This window comes from Rattus norvegicus, chromosome 1 (assembly GCF_036323735.1).
Source record: "Rattus norvegicus strain BN/NHsdMcwi chromosome 1, GRCr8, whole genome shotgun sequence".
NCBI lineage: Eukaryota > Metazoa > Chordata > Mammalia > Rodentia > Muridae > Rattus > Rattus norvegicus.
Genome location: NC_086019.1, coordinates 3,058,094 through 3,081,331, shown reverse-complemented (window position 1 = coordinate 3,081,331; position 23,238 = coordinate 3,058,094). Strand labels below are relative to the sequence as shown.

General features: G+C 35.3%; 1 pseudogene; it reads right to left on the bottom strand.

Annotated features, from left to right (window-relative positions):
- Positions 1-2,705: 2,705 nt before the first annotated feature.
- On the bottom strand, positions 2,706-22,747 carry Vmn2r116l-ps35 (vomeronasal 2, receptor 116 like, pseudogene 35; annotated as a pseudogene).
- Positions 22,748-23,238: the final 491 nt, after the last annotated feature.

Sequence of the window (23,238 nt, the reverse complement as noted above, 5' to 3'; positions counted from 1 at the left end):
GAGGACTGCTGGGTCTGACTCAGTCATAAATGATGCACCTGACCCTTAAGAGACTGGAGCCCCCAGGAAGTGAAGAAGTCTGGTGAAGTGAGGATGTGGAGTGGGGACATCCTAGTGGAGAAAGGTGATTGTGTATCAGATGTGGAACAGAGGGTAGACTGAGAGGAGGATAAAATTAGGAATTTTTAAAAAAATATTAAACAAACTAAAAAATGTTACAAAAAGAAAGGAAATAAGAGAAACATTAATTGCAATTGCACTGAATGTTGGAATATTTGGAGAGAGGGATGATGTGCTTCCAGGGTTTCATTTATTATTTTTATATATAAAATACGTTTATGGAAAGCAATTATTAGTTAATGTTTTTATGGGTCTGGACATTTGGAGCATCTGTGCAGAGAATGTTCTGCCCATGCTGAATATCTGATTTCTCTTCCTCCTTCCATGTCAGGGTTTTTACATCTATCTCTCTGTCTAAATCCAGGATCACTGTATGCCTCTCATTTGAAGCTGCACTTGTGAATGTATCGCACACACATACACATAAGAAAAATAATAAAAACGATTTTTGTTAAAATTTTGTTGTACTTATTTCTCTAAATCGTGTTATTATTTTATTAGAAATAGTTTTATATTACATTGTATAATAATTCTGAGTATGTATTATTTAAGAATTCATGTATTTCAGACACCCCCTAGGGTTAGGTATTCTCATGCTATTAAATAGTCCTGAGGAAGACTCAGTTTATCATATTTAGTGTCAAGGGATTTAATTGCTTAGCCATCATTCAGGCCACAAATGTCATTTAAAGATATTGATTTCCTTTTAAATTACTACAGGCTAAATATACCAGTCTCCAATTTTTATGTAGGCAACACTAAACAAATAATTTTTGAATAGTATTCGTTCTGCAGTTGACAAAACAATTTGAATAATTGTGGCTAACTGTGCAATAACATTTTAACCCATTATAATGCAGCACAATAAGCTTGGTATTTATGAAATATAAAATATAAGATTCCTCATATTCTGTATATCGTGTATCAAAAGTTATCTACAAAACTGTAGGTATTAAAACGTGAATTTTTGAAATGGGGGTGTCTAGTTCATGAATAAAGTCACTAGTCTCTTCCTTAGCAGTTATTTCAATGTTTCAATTATTCATTTATTTTCTTCATTAACTAACAGGGTTCTTAAATCTTGATTACCAGCATCCAAGATTTACAGTACAGTTGATCTTTTGACATTTTCTGTTCTCTACTGGCTCCTGAACTTACATGGTGAAAAGAAAATATATAGGGATACATATAGATATAAAAAGAATAAGTTAATATGATATTATTCAAGATGGTAATATAATATAAAAGAAAATTTAGAGATCAGTTATTATAATAAATTTGTGTAGAATTCCATTAATCCACAGTTTAAATATCAAATTTCATTGTGAAAAGGCCACTTTCCATAAATTTTCAATGAGTAAAATGTCACTGTAAAAGCAGAATGTATTCTTTAAAGGGACATTGCTAATGATCATATTTCTGTGAAGAGTAACTCAGGGAAGTAATTTTTTGATAATTCTGATGCATTATACACCCATTCAGCCTCCCATTGTTGCAGGAGAATGATGAATGTGAAGGATTTATTGCAACTGCAAACACTCAATTCTCTTTTAAAAATTCATTTTCTAGAAAGCAGCACAGAGAAACCATCTGGCCCCCGTTTGATCCTTCTAGAATTTTCTGAGTCCAGGATCCAAATCATTACTTCACACCAAGAACAGACTGAGAAACATTAGGTACAAACCAATATCAGGAGTTTTACCAATCCTTTCCATAATTGCAATATAATATCATGTTGATATATCTACAAGCTTACTTTATTTCGTTTTGTTTTGGTTTTGTATTCTTTAATTTTTTTTACAGTTCCATCATTATCCCTTTCCTAGTCTTCCCCCTGATTCATTCTCATCCAATAACTCCTTCCAATCATCGAGGGGCAATCCGCAACCCAAACCCCAGACCTCCCCAATCCCTTGGGGAAGTCTCTCCATGTTTAGGTGTGTATTCTCTTGGTGAGACTGGATCAGGCAATCCTATGTTGCATTTGTGTTGGGGGCCTCATAACAGCTGGAGTATGCTGACTTGTTAGTGACTCGGTGTCTTGGTTGTCCAGGCTAGTTGAGACTGCTTGCCTTCCTATGGCTCACCCTCCTTCTCAGTATCTTCCACCTATTCCCTAACTCAACCACAGGAGTCCCCAGATTCTGTCCATTGTTGGATATAATATTTTTGTATTTGAGAGTAGATAAAGAACATTTTCAGCTTAGACTGTTGGCCAATATCTTAAAGAGCAGCTGAAAAAAAGATAGTATTTTGTCAAGTATGTGTTCTTACTAAAAATAAGAAAATGTGTTCTGATTTCATCTTTGTTGGTTTTTAGTTAGTTTGTTTCTATGTATAATCCCTGTCTGTCCTAGAACTCACTTTCTTTATAAGGTTATAGATTCAACTGACGTATCAAATTTATTTGAAGTTACCAGGGGGAAATCGTCATGAAAGCAAAATAATGAATAAAATTGTACTAATTATTTGAAAATTTCAATTTTTTCAGAAGATATTAAGCAAATGAATGATTGTAAGATTTTATAGGCAATGTATGCAAGATCAGAAGATATGGTACTTCTATACATAAGTAGAGGAACCAGTGAGAGTGACTCTAAAACTAGATACATGCTCTGTAACTAAATATTTGGGGTGTATGTATCAACTTTACATTTGAAAGAATTCCTGAAATACCTTTTCAGAGATATGATTTCTTCCTGATTTTGTGGATCGAATTTCTGTCTGGTCTCATTAAAATGATGTAGACTTTAGGTGCAAAGATGCATCCCAGCATCCCTGCACTAGATGCCAAGATGGAGAAGATCTCCACAGCAACCATGACCTTGCCCTTGGTGCTATGGTAGACAGGGAGGAAGGTGACACAGACAGCGCAGAACACTAGCATGCTGAAGGTCAACAACTTGGCTTCGTTGAATGTGTCAGGCAGGTTCTTTGCCAAGAAAGCTATAGTGAAGCCTCCAAAGGCCAGGCAGGCCAAGTATCCCAGGACACAGTAGAATGCAATAATAGAGCCCTTGTTGCACACAATGATGATGTGGCCATGCTCAGAGTGTTCATCAATATCGACAAAGGGAGGAGAAACTGCTAGCCAGATTGCACACAGAATACATTGCAATAGGGAACATATGGGAATAATGTAGTTGGGTGTCCCCAATACCAAAAGTTAATCGTCTTTCTGGGTCTGTGATTTTGAAAGCCAGAACCACAGTGATTGTTTTGGCCAGAACTGTGGAAATAGCCACAGTAAAGACAATTCCAAATGTTATTTGCTGTAAGCTACAGGTTAATCTGTTAGGATAGCCAATGAAGAAATAGGAGCACAGAAAACAACATGAGTGACACGATTAATAGGTAGCTAAGGATTCTGTTATTGGCCTTCACAATAGGAGTGTCATAGTGCTTCGTGAAGACCCAAAATACCACCACTGTGAATACAGAGAAACAGAATGCTATTAAGGCAAGAGCCATCCCCAAGAGGTCTTCATAGCTTAGAATGATGATACTTTTCTGAATGCATTTGTTCTTTTCTATGTTGGCATACTGGTATTCTGGACAGTTCACACACTGATCCATATCTGATGTCCAAAGAAAAGTTTAGTTAGTGCTACTTTGGAAATTTTGTTGACAAGTTATTTCAAGTAAGGCTGTTGAAAGAAGCATTGTAAGGCTGCCTTTGATGCAGATAATGTAATTTGAAGGAAGTTGATGCTCAGCATTGCTCTCAATACTAAACATTCATAAAGATATATGAAAAATAAAGTCATGAAATTATTTCTTTATCTACTTAATGTTGTTATTGTTTCATTTTTAATGTTATCAGAAAGCAAATATTTAAAAAGCCATCTTTTGGTTCTATGTTAATATCAAGTAGTTTATTGAATTCATAAAAGATACCTTTATAAACCCCAATGTTGTTGGGTATATTTTTTAAAATACAAAACCAAACACTCATAGTTTTCTGAGATCATTGACTCTTCTTATGGATTTGCTCCCAATAATACATTGAGATTCTGACTTTACTGGGACAATACCTATAGTAGGTACTCGAGAATTCATTATCTCAAAGTCACTGACATAGAAAGAACACTAAATTGGCCAGGTAAGCTGTCTGTAAGTGTACACATTTATAAGTATATATTCGTGTATTTGTAACAATAGCATTGTTGGATTTAAGTGATTCCTGTTATAAGACATAAATAAGAAGAAGGTGGAGAAGGAGAGGTAATATAACATCAATGTTTGAAAAGTAGAAAACGTTAAAGAAATAAGCCATGAGATGTATCATCATCTGGCAATAAGTAAACGAAAGTTCTGATTATTATTCATGGGATGCACTAATATTAGCACTGAAAAAACTGTGGAGATACTTTGTACTAAGAAGTACTTCATCTTGATCGCTTCTCTTTTCCCCATTTTTATTGGATATTGTTTAATTAATTTACATTTCAAATGTTATCCCATCTCAATTTCCCTTCCATAAAACCCCTATCCCATTCAAATCCCACTTCTATGAGCTTGGTCCCTTGCCAATTCACCCACCCTTTTCAGCTTACCATCACTGATATTTCCCTATGTTGGGAGGTGGACCCTTGGCAGGACCAAGGACTTCTCCTCCCACTGGTGCCCAGCAAGGCCATCCTCTGATACATATGCAGCTCGAGTCATGGGTCTTTCCATGCGTACTCTTTTGATGGTGGTTTAATTCCTGGGAGTTCTTTTTGGTTGGTATTGTTGTTCTTATGGGTTTTCAAACCCTTTAACTCCTTCAATCCTTTCTGTAACTCCTCCATTGAGGGCCAATTCTCAGTTCAATGGTTGGCTATGAGTGTCCACCTCTGTATTGGTCATGCTGTGGCAGAGACTCTCAGGAGACAACTATATCAGACTCCTGTCAACATGCACTTCTTGGCATCAGCAATATTGTTTGTGTTTGGGGGCTGTATGTATAGGGGCTAGAATTACCAGGTGGGGCAAGCTCTGGATGGCTTTTCTTCATTTTCTGCTCCAAACTTTGTCTCCATATTTTCTCCTATGAATATTTTTGATCCCCCTTCGAAGAAGGACTGAAGAATATGCACTTTAATCATCCTTCTTCTTGAGCTTCCTTTGATATGTGGATTGCATCTTGGACAATTCGAGTTTTTGGGGTAATATCCATTTGTCAGTGAGTGAATACCCTGTGTCTTATTTCGTGATTGTGTTACCTCATTCAGGATGATATTTTCTACTTTCATCCATTTGCCTATGAATTTCATGAAGTCATTTTTGATAGCTGAGTAGCACTCCATTTTGTAGAATTACCATCATTTCTGTATGAATTCCTCTGTTGAAGGACATTTGCGTTCCTTCCAGCTTCTGGCTATTATAAATAAGGTTGCTATGAACATAGTAGAGCATGTATCTTTGTTAAATTTTGGAGCATCTTTTGGGTATATGCCAAGGAGTGGTATAGCTGGGTCTTCAGATAGTACTACGGCCAGTTTTCTGAAGAACCTCCAGACTGATTTCCAGAGTGTTGGTACCAGTTTGCAATCCTACAAACACTGGAGGAGTTTTCCTCTTTTTCCACATACTAACCAGCATCTGCTGTCACCTGAGATTTTTCTTAGCCATTCTGATTGGTATGAGGTGGAATCTCAGGGTTGCTCTGATTTGCATTTCCCTGATAACTGAGTATTTTGAACAGTTCTTTAGGTGCTTCTCAACCATTCAATGTTCCTCAGCTGAGAATTCTTTGTTTAGCTCTGTACCCCATTTTTCATTAGAGTTATATGATTCTATGGAGTCTAACTTCATGAGTTCTTAGAATATTTTAGATATTAGCCTTTTATTGAATTTAGGATTGGTAAAGATCTTTTCCCAATATGTTGATTGCAGTTTGGTCCTAATGACAGTGTCCTTTGCCTTATGGAAGAAGTTTTGCAATTTCATGAAGTTCCATTTGCTGATTCTTGAACTTAGAGCATAAGCCATTGGTATTCTGTTAAGGAAATTTTCCCTGTGCCCATGTGTTTCAGGTTCTTCCCCACTTTTTCTTCTATTAGTTTGAGTGTATCTGGTTTTATGTGGAGGTCCAAAATCCACTTGGACTTGAGCTTTGTACAGGGCAGTAGGAGTGGATCCATTTCCATTCTTCTACATGCGGACCACCAGTTACAACCATTTGCTGAAAATGCTGTCCATTTTGTACTTGATTGTTTTAGTACCTTTGTCAAAGATCAAGTGACAATAGTTGTGTAGGTCCATTTCTGGGTCTTCAAGTATATTCCGTTGATCTACCTGCCTGTCTCTTTACCAATACCATAAAGTTTTTATCACCATTCCTCTGTAATACAGCTTGAGGTCAGGGATGGTGATGCCTCCAGAAGTGGTTTTATTGTTGAGGGCAGTTTTCAAGTTCTTGGTTTTATTGTTACTCTAAATTAATTTGCAAATTGCTTTTTCTAACTCTATGAAGAATTGAGTTGGAATTTTGATGGGGGTCGTATTGAATCGGTAGATCGATTTTTGCAAAATGGCCATTTTTACTATATTAATCCTGCCAGTCCATGAGAATGGGAGATCTTTCTATTTTCTGAAATCTTCCTCAATTTCATTCTTCAGAGACTTGATGTTCTTGTCATATAGATCTTTCAGTTCTTGGTTAGAATCACACATGTGTATTTTGTAATATTTGTGACTATTGTGAAGGGTGTTGTTTCCCTAATTTCTATCTCAGCCTGTTTATCCTTTGAGTAGAACAAGGCTACTTATTTGTTTGAATTATTTTTATATCCAGCCGCTTTATTGAACTTGTTTATAAGGCTTCCAATTCTCTGGTAGAATTTTTGGGGTCACTTAATTATACTGCCAGATGATCTGCATATAGTGATGTTTTGACTTTTTCTTTTCCAATTTGTATCCCTTTGAGCTCTTTTTTTCTCAGATTTCTATGGCTAGGATTTGAGCACTATATTGAATAGGTGAGGAGAGAGTGGTCATCCTTGTCTAGTCCCTGATTTTTGTGGGATTGCTTCAAATTTCTCTCCATGAAGTTTGATGTTGGTTACTGGTTTGGTATATATTGCTTTTACTATGTTTAGGTGTGAGCCATGAATTCTTTATCTTTCCAAGACTTTTATGATGAAGAGGTATTTAATTTTGTCAAATGCTTTCTCGGCATCTAAGGAGATGATCATTTGTTTTATTTTATTTTATTTGAGCTTGTTTATACAGTGGATTACATTGGAGGATTTCCATATATTGAAACACCCTTGCATCCCTGGGATGAGGCCTACTTGATCATGATCATTTTGATAGGTTCTTGGTTTTGGTTTGCAAGAATTTTATTGAGTATTTTTGCATCGATATTTATAAGGGAAATTGGTCTGAAGTTCTCTTTCTTTGTTGGGTCTTTGTGTGCTTTAGGGATAAGTGTAATTGTAGCTTCATAGAAGGAATTGGATAATGTTCTTTCTGTTTCCATTTTTGAATAATTTAGACAGTATTGGTTTTAAGCCTTCTATGAATATCTGATAGAATTCTGCACTAAACCCATCTGTACCTGTACATATTTTTGTTGGGAGTCTTTTAATGACTGCTTCTATTTCTTTAGGAGTTGTGGGACTGTTTGGATGGTTCTCTGATTCGGATTTAAATTTGAGACTTGATATCTGTCTAGAAAATTGTCTGTTTCATCCAGTTTTTCCAGTTTTGCTGGATATAACCTTTTGTAGTAAGAACTGTTGATTTTTTAATTTCCTCAGGTTCTGTTGTTATGTCTGACTGTTCATTTCTAATGCTCTTAATTTTGATACTCTCTTCGTTTAGTCTGGGTTTATCTATCTTTTTGATTTTCTTAAAGAACCAGCTCAAAGTTTTGTTGATTTTTTTTGTATAGTGCTTTTTGTTTCTACTTGTTTGATTTCAGCCCTGAAGTTTGATTATTTCCTACCATCCACTCCTTATATATGTATTTGCTTCTTTTAGTTCTACAGCTTTTAGGTGTGTTGTCAAGCTGATAATGTATGCTTTCCCCAGTTTCCTTTCAGAGGCGCCAAGAGTTATGAGTTTTCCTCTTAGCACTGCTCTCATTGTGTCCTATAAGTTTGGGTATGGTTTCTTTTCATTTTCATTAAATTCTAAAATGTCTTCAATTTCATTACTTCTTCCTTGACCAATTTATCATTAAGTAGAGAGCTGTTCAGCTTCCATGTGTATGTGAGCTCTTTTTTGTTTTTGGAATGTTGAGCACTTTCATCCTTGCCTCATCTCCATTCCTATGTGTCTCAGTGTCTGTGCATATACTCAAGCATGAAAAACAGAGTAAGCACTGTAACAGAGAAAATCTTGAGCAAGAGTTATTACCCATATGGTTTGTCTTAAGCAATGGTATCTCATTCCTAAATTGCAATTCCCATCATTTCTAGAATATTAGCTGTGATTTTAATTCCACTTAATTTTTATGTCATTTCAAAGAATGTTGATATGTATTCCTGGGTTTAGAGTATTCTTATCCAGAAGAATGATTTTTTGGAAAGCTACTATTTCATAAGTTGCCTAAAAGACTAAGAAATTGATTTAGATATAAAGATATGTTGCTCTACCAGAGAACATGAGTTCAGATCACAGCACCCATGTCAGATGTCTTAAATTTCACGTAAATGTAACTACAGGGGTATTATTTGCTCTTATATGTACCTGTACATGTATTACCCATCCCACACACATAAACAATTAATGTAATGGGATTCATAGATAGAGTTATTAATTCTTTTTGTTTTTACATTTGAAACAATTTCTGTGTAATTTTGATAATTATTTTCAAGCATAGTGTATTGTTGGAATGCATGACTTCAAAGAGATCTTCTGAATAGGTTGCTTGGTTCTTCTATATGCATCATGGAAATAAACTCAGATTGTAATCCTTAGCAACAAATGATTTAACTGTTGAACCAAATCACAGACATGGTATGTCTTTTAAGAACTTTAATTCATTATATAAAATGAGTCATAATAATTGAAAAGCTAACCATAAACTTTTTGCATTTTGCCAGTCCTAGATAGTTATCTTAATAATGGGTCTGGTTTGAAATATACTCAATATGAGTACTGTCATATATTCTACATCATAGGTTAACACTTACCCACTACATCCTGGATTCACACAACATCTGTGTTTGAACATTTCTCTCAGAATTTTACATACTTAACAGTTTGTCATAAATTTGAAAATACTTTTGTTTTGTATATTAATCTTATACAGAACATGGATTTTATATATAGCAGTCTCATGACCTAGTCAAGTAGATTTGATATTATGTGGTTTTCTTCATGGGCTCCTATATGCACATGGTTTGGATAATCATACGTATGACAGATATATTGATAAAATATGACTAATTTAATTCTTTTAAAATTGTGAATAAATTCTAATGTAGGTAGTTTTACAATAGATTAATTATTATAACAATCTTGTGTAGAATTCGCTCATATTGCAGTTTTATTTCCTAAGTAATTGCTTGTGAAAATATAATGTGCCCCGAATTTGCAATGAGTCAATATGTGAGTCAAGGCATAAGGGATATGTGTTTGTTTGTTTGTTTGTGGCAGGATTTTGTTAATTATTCTTATATCTACAGCTATTAAATTAAAAAGTAATAACTCTGTATTTTCAATTGACTTTCGTAGACATCATAATCCCAGTGGGGCGCAAGAGGAATATATATTTTCAGGAATTATCAGAGCAGCAAACACTCACTTGTTTCATTAGGAATTTCATTTTCAGGGCAGGGGCTGCAAACAAAACAGCAGGCTGCCATTTCCTCCTTCCAGATTCTTCTGAATCCAGGATGACAATCTGCAGTGCACAATGAGCATGGCATCTGAGAAAAGAAAACACATATTGATAAACGTTTTTGCTATTTCTTTTATGTTTTGTATTAGTACGATAATATTTCAATGAGCTTATTTTATGTATATTAAGTGATTGCCATTTTACTCTGTCCAGTTTTTAATGACCAGCAATGAATATTGAAAATACATTGAAGAAATGTTGGGTAAATTCTGAATGGCTAGTAATTAAAAAAAAAGAGCTGATAGTTACCTGTGTGTAAAACCTACAGAGATCACAACCTGATGGTTTTCAAGTAACTATATTCAATTTGGCACTAAGTACTGTGAACAGACAGAGGGAACTTTAATGGGGTTATTTTCTGAGCCAACACTAGCCTGTCCTTTGAAGCCTTTTCAATTGGTAAATGATATAGGAGTGTCCATCTTACTGTGGGCAGTAGAGCCAGTAAGCAGTGTTCTTTTAAGATATATTCTTTAGTTCCAGTCTCTAGATATTCACACTTATCTTTCTATGACTATAAGCTATATGTCAAATTATCTCTTCCTCCTCACTTTCCTTATGGTTAATGTTTAATTAATGCAACCAACAAGCAAGTTAGTATTTGAAGACATTTGAAACAGGTACAATATACCCTTAAGTCACAGATAAACAAATATCACCTCAAATAAAATAGCACAGCAAAGCACGAGAAACTGTATATAAAAACAGTGGAATATGTTGACATTGGTGAAATATGGTTGGAAATGATAACATGATATGTAGTGACCTTGAATATGGAATATTTCATGAGGTCAAAATGCTCTACAGTGGCTGCATATACTGGAAAAGGCTGGTTAAAAATTAGATTGTTTAAAGTTAATTGAAAATTTGAAGAATTGTTCCTATGTTTTGATAGTTTCGAAATAGTTTCTTATAATGAAATATCAATGAATTAATATGCTCAAAGAAGATCAGAACATATTTTCAGATTTTCTCCATCATTTTCTTTAAATTGATGTTAACACTCTGTCATATTTTAATGACTATTACAATTAGAGTTAGAGAAGGAAAATGGGTATACTTTTGTGCTTCATGTTAATTTGCTTTAAAGTAGTGTAGTGTTTCCATATCACACATGGCAGGTTTGCACTCACAATATAGGGCAGACTATCAGAAACAAACAGTGATTCTTATACCTCTGTCTCTAAAGTCCTTGGATAAGAATATGAACCAACAAAACCTGTCATTATTTCTGACTTCATGGATATTAATTTTTATCTTCGTGCATTATAGTACTGTCAATAGGTTTGTCAAAGTAAATGTTGTCATATCAATATGTATTCCTTCTGTTCTATAACGTGTTTGTTTATTTAACTCTGAATAAATTTTGCACTTGCTTAACAGCCATTTCTGGACATTTACAGAAAGTAAATAATTCTATATTTTGTTGTATATTACACTCAATGAATCTGCATATGTTGAATCATACATGCATCACTGGATTAAATTCTCCCTATTCTCAGACAATGATCTTTCTGTTGTGTGCTATGTTCTTTTGGTAGGTATTTTAGTCAACTATTATTCCATACATATCCATCAAAGGCTTTGCTCTCTAATTTCTTTTTTCCCTTATTACACATTTTAATGTTTCTTCTACTTTTACAAATGAAAGGAAAGTTCTCCACTTGTACGTGAATGAGTCTCCACAGCCTCTGCAGGCAACCAAGAAATGTCTTAAAAAAAATAAACAAGTCTTCTTGTCATTGGTTACATTTAGGAAATGTATCAAAAATATTCAACCATAACTGAATTTTTTTCACATTTGGCTGGTTGCTGTTATTGCTGTATTTGATATGTTTAATAGCCATTTCTTTGCCAGTTGTTCTAATGCTGTCTACATGCTCCTTTGAAATTTTGTCCATCTTACTTAAAAGTGTGAAGGGGTTTTTCAAGTTTTTTAAAACATGGTGTTTCTTTGAATAGAATTTCTGTGACTGTGTTCATTAGTGACCTTGGTAAATGTCTTCCTGTGGTATGGGAAAACATTTTTGGATATAATGACAAGTGTCGGCAATTATGAATTTTAGGGTTTCATTACTGTAATATTAGTGTCACTCCTATCAATTTGTGTTCCAGATGTTTAATGTAATAGATGAGATAATTGTGTAATAATAACAATGGTATGAAGAGAATATTATTCAAATTTAAGGAAAGAGAAACTGTGGTGAAGAAATTTTTATATTAGTTAAATTTCAGAAAATTTTTCTGAGATGAAAAAGGTATATTTTATGCATGTAGAAAATCTTCAAAATATTAGTAAATATGTCAAAACTAAAAACAAAATACAAAATATAAGAATACAAGAAACAAAATACAAGAACCTAGAAATTGGTTCCTGATGTGACAAAATATTTCATTTCAATATGTTGCGATGTATTCACATGAAAGTGTTTATTACTCTGTATTATAAATCAATAAACTAGTACACACCTACCTTTCTACTTCCTCTAGCCAACTCAGTCATGTCTACATATAAGTGTAACTGTTGACCCTGTGGAAAATGTGGGTTGAATTGTCCTATCTTCACCTTAATTCCAAGCCATTGTGAGAAATTCCACATGTGAACAATGTCATAGTCTTCATGCACCATTTCTCTCTGTTTCATAATTATTCTGTTCCCAAGAGAAGTAGGTCTTTCTCAGAAATGAGTTTATCTAAAAGACAAGCATTTCATTGTAATGTATATACCATTCCTTAATGTCATAAAATGTATTCTAATTTCATTTCAAAGGCAATGTCATTTAAAAAATGAAAAGGAAAATCACTATAAAAGCAATGGGATAAATGAAATTATAATATTCCAAGAAATTCAGTTCTCTCAGATGAGACTACCAGACAAAAATCCAGAAAAAAAAGGTAGGTAACACACACACACACACACACACACACACACACACACATTTACACACACAGAGACTCAGGGCTTTTCTGAAGCCCTCGCAAAATACACCCATAAACTTATTTCCACAGAAATATACATATATGTAGACACACATATGTAAAAATTCAGGCACAAAAAAGACATACATATGCACTTAACTAAAAACCTAGATATGAAATCACACAACATACATGCACTGACACACATACACACTCATACACACACACAAACACACACACATGTACATGCACATACCTACACACACTGACACACACACACAGACAGCTTGAGAGCAACATACAAGGAAAGGCATAAATATATATGTTCCAGCCCAGAATGGTATTGACACACAAAGAATTTTTTACTCACACATAATAACAAAAAGGCAGGCAATGCCCAAGATAACCACAAAGAAACGGGCAGACACATAACAGTAAAGCAGATACAAATATGTGTAAGCTCATGCAAAAAATTGCAAAATACATTCAATGGTTCACAAAGACCCATACTCTGCCAAAAACACAAAGAAACACACACATACAAAAACACACTTATAGAACGGAATTAATACATAGAAAAATAGTTGCACATGTCCATAATCATACAGAGAGGTAAACATGTATGTACAAAGCAAAAACAAATATAAACATAGATACACAGAATAAAAGATATAACTACACATGGTAACAAGGATGCACTCACACTTTTGAACAAATTTTATAGCTGGGACTGAATATTACCACTTCTGTTAAATTACTTTCAGAATACAAAGTAAGTTACCAAGAACCAACACTGGGGCCAAATCCCTGGGGGACCCTAATGAAAACCATTTCTTAAAAATATTTCCATATAATGGATGACTATAAATAAAAACTCATCTTCCCATCATGGAGAAAATTCATGAGGATGAACTGTTTACACCAAATATTAGAAGGGGTATGCTGATGGAAATTCGAGTAGTCTGTATGAAACTAAAAATTTCAATTGATGAACTGTGCCTTCTTTTTCCATTCACATTTTAAATAGTCATGAGATTTCATTTTCTTTAGAAAAAATGGTCCAGAAACCAATCTGTATTGAACAATATTTCTCATTTCATTAGATGTGGGCATCTGAGAGAATCTAAATGTCTAGGCAATTGAAGACACCAAGCATCGTCCATTAGTAGAAACTCTACAGATTCTTCCAGTCTCCATCTGCACCCAGAGCTAAGGCTCTTCTACAGCCTCCAGAACACTTCCTGCCCAGAGAAAGCTGGTATCCCAGGAGTGCTTTCACTTATAAACCCACATGAGTCCCCACTTTTGCTGCAATAACTGTTCAAAGAGGGACCTACCAGGAGCACACAGGGCACATGAACATCCCAGTCATCTGGGACAGGACATAGCTGGTCTGCATCTTTACCCAGACCTAAAGCTGTCCCGCTGCCCTCTGAACCCATATTCTGCCCAGAGAGAGCTGGTCTCCGTGAAGTGCTTTCACTCCTAAGAACCTAAGCTCACAGACCCACAGGAGGGACAATCCCCAGTCAGAGACAGCAAGACCAACTAACCTCAGAGATTACTAGAACGTAAGAGGTCAAGAAATGAAGCAACAGAAACCAAGGCTACTTGGCATCATCTGGACCCAGTTCTCCCACAAGAGCAAGTTCCAGATAACCCAACATAAGGGAAAAGCAATATTCTTATTTAAAATCATATTTTATGATGATGATAGAGGACTTTAAGAAAGACATAAAGAACTTCCTTAAAGAAATACAGGAGAACACAGGCAAACAAATAGAATCCCTTAAAGAAAATACACATCCAACAGGTGAAGGAATTAAACAAAACCTTATAGGATCTAAAAATGGACATAGAGATAATAAAGAAACCATAACGAAAGACAATCCTGAAGAAAGAAAACCTAGGAAAGAGATCAGGAAAGAGATGAAAGCGTCACCAACATAATACAAGAAAATGGTCTAGTAATGTATAAAAGCAGACCTGGCAGAATTACACCAGACTTACCAAGTATGATATGAACGAAAAACGATCCTAAATCCTGTGGGGAAGAGAGGGGGCCACCCAGGAATGCAGACATCCTGGGGCTGGAGGACAGACTGCCACGTCTTCACTCCACAGCCCACCTCCCTATTCCAAGGGGAAACTGCACAGTGCCTCTGGACACAGGGATATAGGAAGAGACAGCTGCTGGTACCCAAATGGAACTAGCCAAACTGCTCCCTGCACCCAAATCCCGTGGGTGAGAGAGCTGGACCTGTAGAAATGTGGATACTCCTGAAAAGTCAGAGGAGATTCTTCTCTGCCCACAGTTCAGACCCAAGAGAGAATTGCATAGTGCCAACTGTGGCCAAATGGTGTAAGCACCTACATGAGCAATCAGGGGCAGGACCCTCTGATTCCTACCTGCCTGTACAGCTGGAAGAGCCTCCAGGAGCACAGACACACCTGAAATCAGAGCACCTCTTCTCAGGAAAGGCTGAAACAAAACATGAAATCAGTTCTACAGGAGTGCTGACACAGAGGAATACAGCAGGGTCAAGTCACTCCCAGAAACAGAAAGACAAGCAAACACCAGAGACAACCCAATGGTTAGAGGCAGGAACCTAAGCAACAGAAACCAAGACTACTTGGCATCATAAGAGCCCAGTTCTCCCACCAAAGAAAATACTGAATATCCAAACACAACTGTGTTTGAAAAGCAAGATTTAGATTTGAATTCACATTTTTAATAATGATGAGGGACTTTAAGAAAGACATAAAAAACTCCCTTAGAGAAATTCAGGAAAACACAAGTAAACAAGTAGAAGTCCTTAGAGAGGAAACACAAAAATGCCTGAAATAATTACAGGAAAACACAACCAAACAGGTGAAGGAATTGAAAATAGAAATAGAAACAATAAAGAAATCACAAAGGGAGACAACAATGGATATAGAAAAGCAAAGGAAGAGACAAGGACCTGTAGATACAAGCATCACCAACAGAATACAAGAGATACTTCTGAGAATCTCAGAGGCAGAAGATACCATAGAAAACATCAACACAACTGTCAAAGACAATGTAAAACGTGAAAAGGTACTAGCCCAAAACCTACAGAACATCCAGGACACAATGAGAAGATCAAACCGAAGGATAATAGGTATAGAAGAAAGTGAAGATTCCCAACTTAAAGGGCCAGTAAATATCTGCAACAAAGTTATAGAAGAAAACTTCCCTAACCAAAAGAAAAAGATGCTAATAAACACACAAGAAGCCTATAGAACTACAAATAGATTGTACCAGAAAAGAAACTCCTCCCATCACATAATAGTTAAAACAGCAAGTGCACAAAAAAAGAATATTGAAAGCAGTAAGGGAAAAAGGTCAATTGACATATAAATGCAGAACTATAAGAATTACAACAGACTTCTCACCAGAGACTAAGGAAGCCAGAAGATCCTGGACAGTTGTCATACAAACTCTAAGAGAACACAAATGCCAGCCCAGGTTACTATATCCAGCAATACTCTCAATTAACATAGATGGAGAAACCAAGATATTCCATGACAAAACCAAATTTATTCAATGTGTTTCTACAAATCCGGCCCTACAAAGGAAAATAGATGAAAAACTCCAGTAAAAGACAGGGTACTCCATACTAGAAAAAGCTGGAAAGTAATCTTTTTTCAAAAAACCCAAAAAAAGATAGCAGCCACAGAAACATAGTTCCACCACAAACAACAAAAATATCACAAAGCAACAGCCAATATTCCTTCATATCGCTTAACATCATTGAACTTAATTCCCCAATAAAAAGACCTAGACTAAGAGAATGAATATACGAAAAAGACCCAGCATTTTGATACATACAGAACCATACCTCAGTGACAAAGACAGACACTACCTCAGAATTCTAGGCTGGAAATTTTTTTCCAAGCAAATGTTCTCATGAAACAAGCTGGAGTAACCATTCTAATATTGAATATAATAGACTTTCCAGCAAAAATTATCAGAAAAGTTAATGAGGAACATTTCATACTCATCAAAGGAAAAATCTACCAAGATGAACTCTCTATTCTGAACATCTATGCTCTAAATGCAAATGAACCCACATTCATTAAAGAAAATTTACTAATTCTGAAAGCATGCATTGCACCACACACAATAATAGTGGGAGACTTTAACTTCCCACTCTCATCAATGGAAAGATCATGGAAACAGAGACACAATGAAAGTAATAGAAATTATGAATCAAATGGATTTAACACATACCTATAGAACATTTTATCTTAAAACAGAAGAATATACATTCTTCTCAGAACCAGATGGTTTGCTCTAAAATTGACTATATAATTGGTCAAAAACAGGTACAAGAAGATTGAAATAATAGGCATCTTTTTGGATCACCATGGGCTAAGGCTGGTGTTCAAAAATAACAACAACAATGAAAAAGAGCTCACATGAATATGGAAGTTGTACAATGCCATACTCAATAATAACTTGGTCAAAGAAGAAATAAAGAAGGAAATTAAGGATTCTGAAGAATTCAATGAAAATGAAGCACAACATACCCAAACTTATATGACACTATAACTGCAGTACTAGAAGGAATACCCATAGCTCTGAATATTTCCAAGAAGAAACTCGAGAAAGCATACCCTAGCAGATTGAAAGCACACATTAAAGAATAAAAAGGAGCATAAACACCCAAGAGGACAAGATAGCAGGAAATAATCAAACACACGGCTGAAATCAACCAGGTAAAAACAAGGAGAACTATACAAAGAGTCAACAAGACAAGGAGTCTGTTCTTTGAGAAAATCAGCAAGACAGATAAAACCTTAGCCAGACAGAGGGCACAGAGGGAGTATCCAAATTAAAATCAGAAATGAAAAGAAAGACATAGCAGAAACTGAAGAAATAAAAAAAATCATCAGATCCTACTACAAAAGCCTAAACTCAACAAAACTAGAAAACCTGAATGAGATAGACAATGTAAGGCAATGCCAGGATGTTGATGTGAGGGTGGGTGTGTGGTAATAAGAGCATCCTCATAGAAGCAGGGGAAGGGTGTTTAAAGTTTGGGGAAATGAAAATATGTAAAATATCCAATAAAAATAAAGAAGAAACTCTACCTTCAAGCAGTGAGTATTTTCTCCTTTCCCATTGTTTATGGCCTGATTTTCAACTTCTTGCAGATTCTTCTCATGCAGTGCATATGAAATAGCATATACAGCATTGTATATGTTGTGACTATAATCACTAAATGACATGTCACATTTCTGTTCCATTAGCTATTCCAGTGAGACATTGAATAAATCATTTCTCAGTATTTTACAGTTAGATTCTGAGGCTTCATAGTTAAAATACTTCCACTCTGGTATTCTGAGATATAAATCTGTGCTTCTGAGATTGTACCATGTCTGTACAGAATTTTTCAAGCCAGAAATCTCACCATAGTGGTGTTGAAATGTAAGGGTCCCATAGAATGTGCCATGAGTTAAGTCTCTCTTACTGGTAGGGCAATCAAATTGTTTTGTGGTGACCCATATTCTCTGTTTAACTGAAGATGACCACATTCTGAAGCTCAATTCAATAATACTGTTTGTTTCTCCATAAATGATAATAACCTTTGTGGATGACATGACAATTTTGTTGTAGTACATTTCAGTTGTAGGATAGAATGAAATTTCTCTGATTGATACCATGTTCACAAAGGCAAAGCAAATTTCCTTGGTTTGGCTCTCTTTTTTCAACTCTGAGAGAAATTGCCTAGATCATCATCTGAGACAAATAGTCCAACCCAGTTCTACTTGAAGGAAAGTATGAAGGAGACCATTGCCAATGCTAGTGATGAGTCCTTTGGGCCCATCTGATAGAGATATGGTTATTGTTCTTTATCACTGAAGATGGAGTAGAAAGGTCCATAGGAAAGCTGAAGGAACTGCAACACACAGAGCACGAGGAAAAGTACATTAAAAAAACTTGTAATCAACTTTGCCTGCAAACAGTTGATTACCTATGACTTTTCCTCTCACCTCTGATTCAAATGAGCAAATGTGGAAGCCTTGTACATGCACATCTAATGGGAACAGCAGGAATAGCTGTTTGACAAAGATGTAATAAAATATATTTGCATGTTATAATGACTTCCATTCTTTCTTTCAGTTTTAGTCTCAATATTTTTGTTTTCAATGTTTTTAGGGATTTTAATATATGTACAACTTGTAGATATATGAGTAATTTTATTTTTAGAAAAGACATTCATGCCATAATCCAGAAATACTTCTATGATTTGACAGGAAATTTCTATACATGATACTGCTTTAGCATTCAGAAATATATACATTTTATATTACTTGAAGCTATTCCTTGTATCCTAGAGGTTATGACTCATATAAAGATTCCAGGGATCAACTTTTTAGGGCAAGGCTACAAAATACTCTGGGAATATATACCTCTGTGCTTCCCCAGGAAACAGTTAATCAGAAAAAGTGAATTTAAAAATATAGGCAAGATTTGGCAGTGAAAAAATTTTAGCACCAGATTAGATTAAAAAAATTCATAATACTAAATACCTAGGCAGTTATAGTGCAAAACATATAGGACTCATAAGTTGTGCCTCGTGAAGAAAATGTACAGAAACAGAGTTACATTGCATGGAAATATGTCCTTCACACAAAGTGTCTTATAGAAAAATAATCACATTGAAAAATATGAAAGAACAAGTAGTCAGAACCCTGTAATCCCTCTTACAAAAGTGCACTTGTGCAGATCCCCTCTTGTGTTTTAGGCAAAGAATCAAAAGCAAAACAAGATAAGATATATGTATAAGTTCCACAAAAGTATGACATAACCATTATATTATTAAAGAGAATGACTTATAGTAACTATAGCAGTATGTTGCTAAAATTTTTGCCACAGGATATAATGGCAATTGGCACACTGACCTTTATGGTTGGTCATACACTCACTGGTAGTAAAATGGCTAACTCCACAGACTGGATTGGAGGTTTTTGTTTTGTTTTCGGAGCTGAGGACCAAACCCAGGGCCTTGTGCTTGCTAGACATGAGCTCTACCACTGAGCTTAATCCCCAAATCTGGAGGTTTTCTTGCTGTCTAATGCCACTGAAATATCACAAGCTGCCAGGCTAAGAATGGTCTGACATACCTTTGCAAAAAATACAACAGATAATTAAAATTGGATCATTGAGAAAGATGTTTGTAAAATATTATTCTGTTCCATCACAGTTCATCACTGATGACCAAACACCTCCATGATTGCAAATGATAGGTCTTTTATTTCATAGTTTAGCAATGATGATCTAAATTTATGATGAAGATGAAGATAAAACATATCTGAGGACAAAATAATATTTTCTATGATGTGAAACAACGTGAATTAGTCTCTGCTTACTGAGATTTTTATAAAGGAACACTCTCAGTTGCAGTTAATCAAGGCTTCACGGTTTTCTCTACCACCATGCCAGACTCAATTCTTCATAACCTCCTTCCTCTATTTCTCCATTCTAGAAACTGTCAACTTCTGGTGGTGGCTCCCAGCAGAAGGCCTAGAATATCTATGATTAGTAAGTGCCCTGGAACTACATAGATTGACATAAACATAGGTCAAATCTCATTCATTAACTTTCTTTATATCTATTAAAGTCCCCCACAGAAATATGAGGTTAAGAATTTCTGGATTATGATAACTCACATATGGAGATAAGTAGACATACACAGATATCCAGAGATATAAAGATGCACTCCAATGTGGTCCTGCAAGCAGAATCAAACAAATAATCTCTTCATTACAGGAATAATTGGGGAGACGGAGATGATTATTTGGATAAAATCAATCGGGTGGAAGTGTTACAGTTTCTCCATCACAATGGCCCAAATTGTATTTTATAATCAGAGACATATTTGGTAAAAGATCAGGATTCCTATTGATTTCATCCACTGTAAAGGCCAATGCCAAGGCAAATTTGTGGTTTGTAGTTGTTTTTCTGTAAAAGAGTACAGTGTGTATTATGAACAGATGTTTACATAATCATTAGTACTCAATAGAAGCACTATTCTATACTGGAAAGTTTTGATTCTTATATCATTTGATGGAAACAAATGACTTTTTGTGAAATTGGATTGATATGAGAACCTGGAAAATACCAAACACCTTAAAAGTTCATGACTATGTCTCCCATAAATAAGGTAGGGTATTGATCTCATCCACAGGGAGCATTTCTATGTCTGTTTTTGAGTGCTTGATCAGAAGGTAAAGAGAAAACTACATATATTGACAAAACAGTAATTTTGATCATGTCTTCATTTTGAAATTATTGAGCAATATAAAAATCCATGAGAGTCATTGAGTTCATGATATTTTTTTTGGAAGTTAACTTAATCAGTTAAGGAAGTGTAAATATGATTTATCAGTGAATAATCGTCTTTCTGAAGCAACATTTGGTTCCTGTACTTACAATCACTTATATTTAGTGGCCAATATTCTTAATATTTCCCCTCATATCTATTCTTCTATTGTAAATTTTTTCTTTCAATGTTTTGATGGAGGAAAGTTTTATCTAAAGGTTTATTTTTAAATAAATTTAAATATCCAACATTCTTTTGGTAAATAATACATGCCTACACGTATATTTGCATTATTTGAGCAAGAATCATTTAGGTCATAAGAGGGCAATACATCCAAATGTTGTATAGGATACTTTGATGTAGACTACCCTTGCTTCAAGTGAGCAGGTATATACTTGTACTACATACTCAGTGCACAGATTAAAGGCTTGTCCCACCACCAAAATATCATTCACCTACTTTCTATTTACAAAGTAATGTGGTATATTCATTTTCGGTACTTCTCATCATTATAAATTAGGTTCTAGGAAACATCTTTGATCCTTTACAGTCACACAAAAATAATACTAGCATCCTACTGGGAACTAGGAAAATAAGTAAATTGCAGTGGTATTTGTGTGTGCCAGTATTATATGTTTATAAAAGACACTTTTGGTGTAAATTGTCTAGAATATGCTTATTTTTATAATGGCCTAAATATTCCTTGCTCATATACATACAAAAATATCTATCTAGGCATTCATAGGAAGTATGAATTTCTCAGTGTAAAGAACTACTCATTGCAAACTTGATGAAGTTTAGAAGGCAATAAGTGACTGCATGTAATGATTTTGAGAGAGTAAGTTTGTGTGTATATAAGTTCTTGATTACAATGTGTGCCAGAAATATTACTGGAACCAGCATATGATCTTGGAACAGCACACTGACAGGACTGTCAGCAAAGTTTATGACCATTTATTTGCATGTACTTGGGATAAAACACAATGAAATATTATGGGATCAAATGCAATAAGTTATCTTTTTCTAGAATGCAATATAAACTGTTATTAGGAGGGCTTTCTCTGAAGGATCAATGTAGATACTCCTTTATTTCTCAGCTTCCAGGCTTTATGTAAGAAGCCACCTGGAAGAAAAACAGTCTTCACTGGATTAATTAAATGCAGAAAATAGGATTGAATTTGTAAAAGAATCAATGTTGTTTCTTAGTGTTCAGACTTAGCAACAGCACAGAAGACTCAAGGATTTGGATAATCTTCATCCTCAGAGCATTTAACAAATACTCAATTTGTCATTTACGTGGAAAGTAGAAATGCACTTTCAGGACATTCAGAGTCTGGTTGAAATAATCTTTGTCCGTAGGCTTCTGAACTGTTTCAAGGATGAAGGAACAAGTCATCCCAAGGGCTTCATCCTTGACTTCATTAAAATTTATTCTCCAAAAGCATCTGGGATCAATGAAATTTGCCAGGAGAAATAGAACGTTGAGAAGGAAGAATACTACCATCAAAAGGAGCATGTTTTTCCTGCCTTAAACCCTGACAGAGTGGATAGGGAGGTGCCATGCATATATTAGCACATCAAATTTGTACCAGCTTTTATTTCACTGAGCAAAAGAGGGGTTTGTTGCCTAATCATGATTCATTATATATATTTTTTAATTTTATTTTTGGCTTTTTTATTTTTCAGATTGCTCCTGAGCTCTGGAGGAAACTTTCGAGTGTTATTGCCTTTCCCGGTTTCCGGGCCAACATCCCCCTAACCCCTCCCCCTCCCGTACTTTATGGGTGTTCCCCTCCCCATCCTCCCCCCATTACCACCCTCCCCCCAACAATCACGTTCACTGGGGGTTCAGTCTTAGCAGGACTCAGGGCTTCCCCTTACACTGGTGATCTTACTAGGATATTCAATGCTACCTATGAGGTCAGAGTCCAGGGTCAGTCCATATATAGTCTTTAGGTAGTGGCTTAGTCCCTGGAAGCTCTGGTTGCTTGGCATTGTTGTTCATAT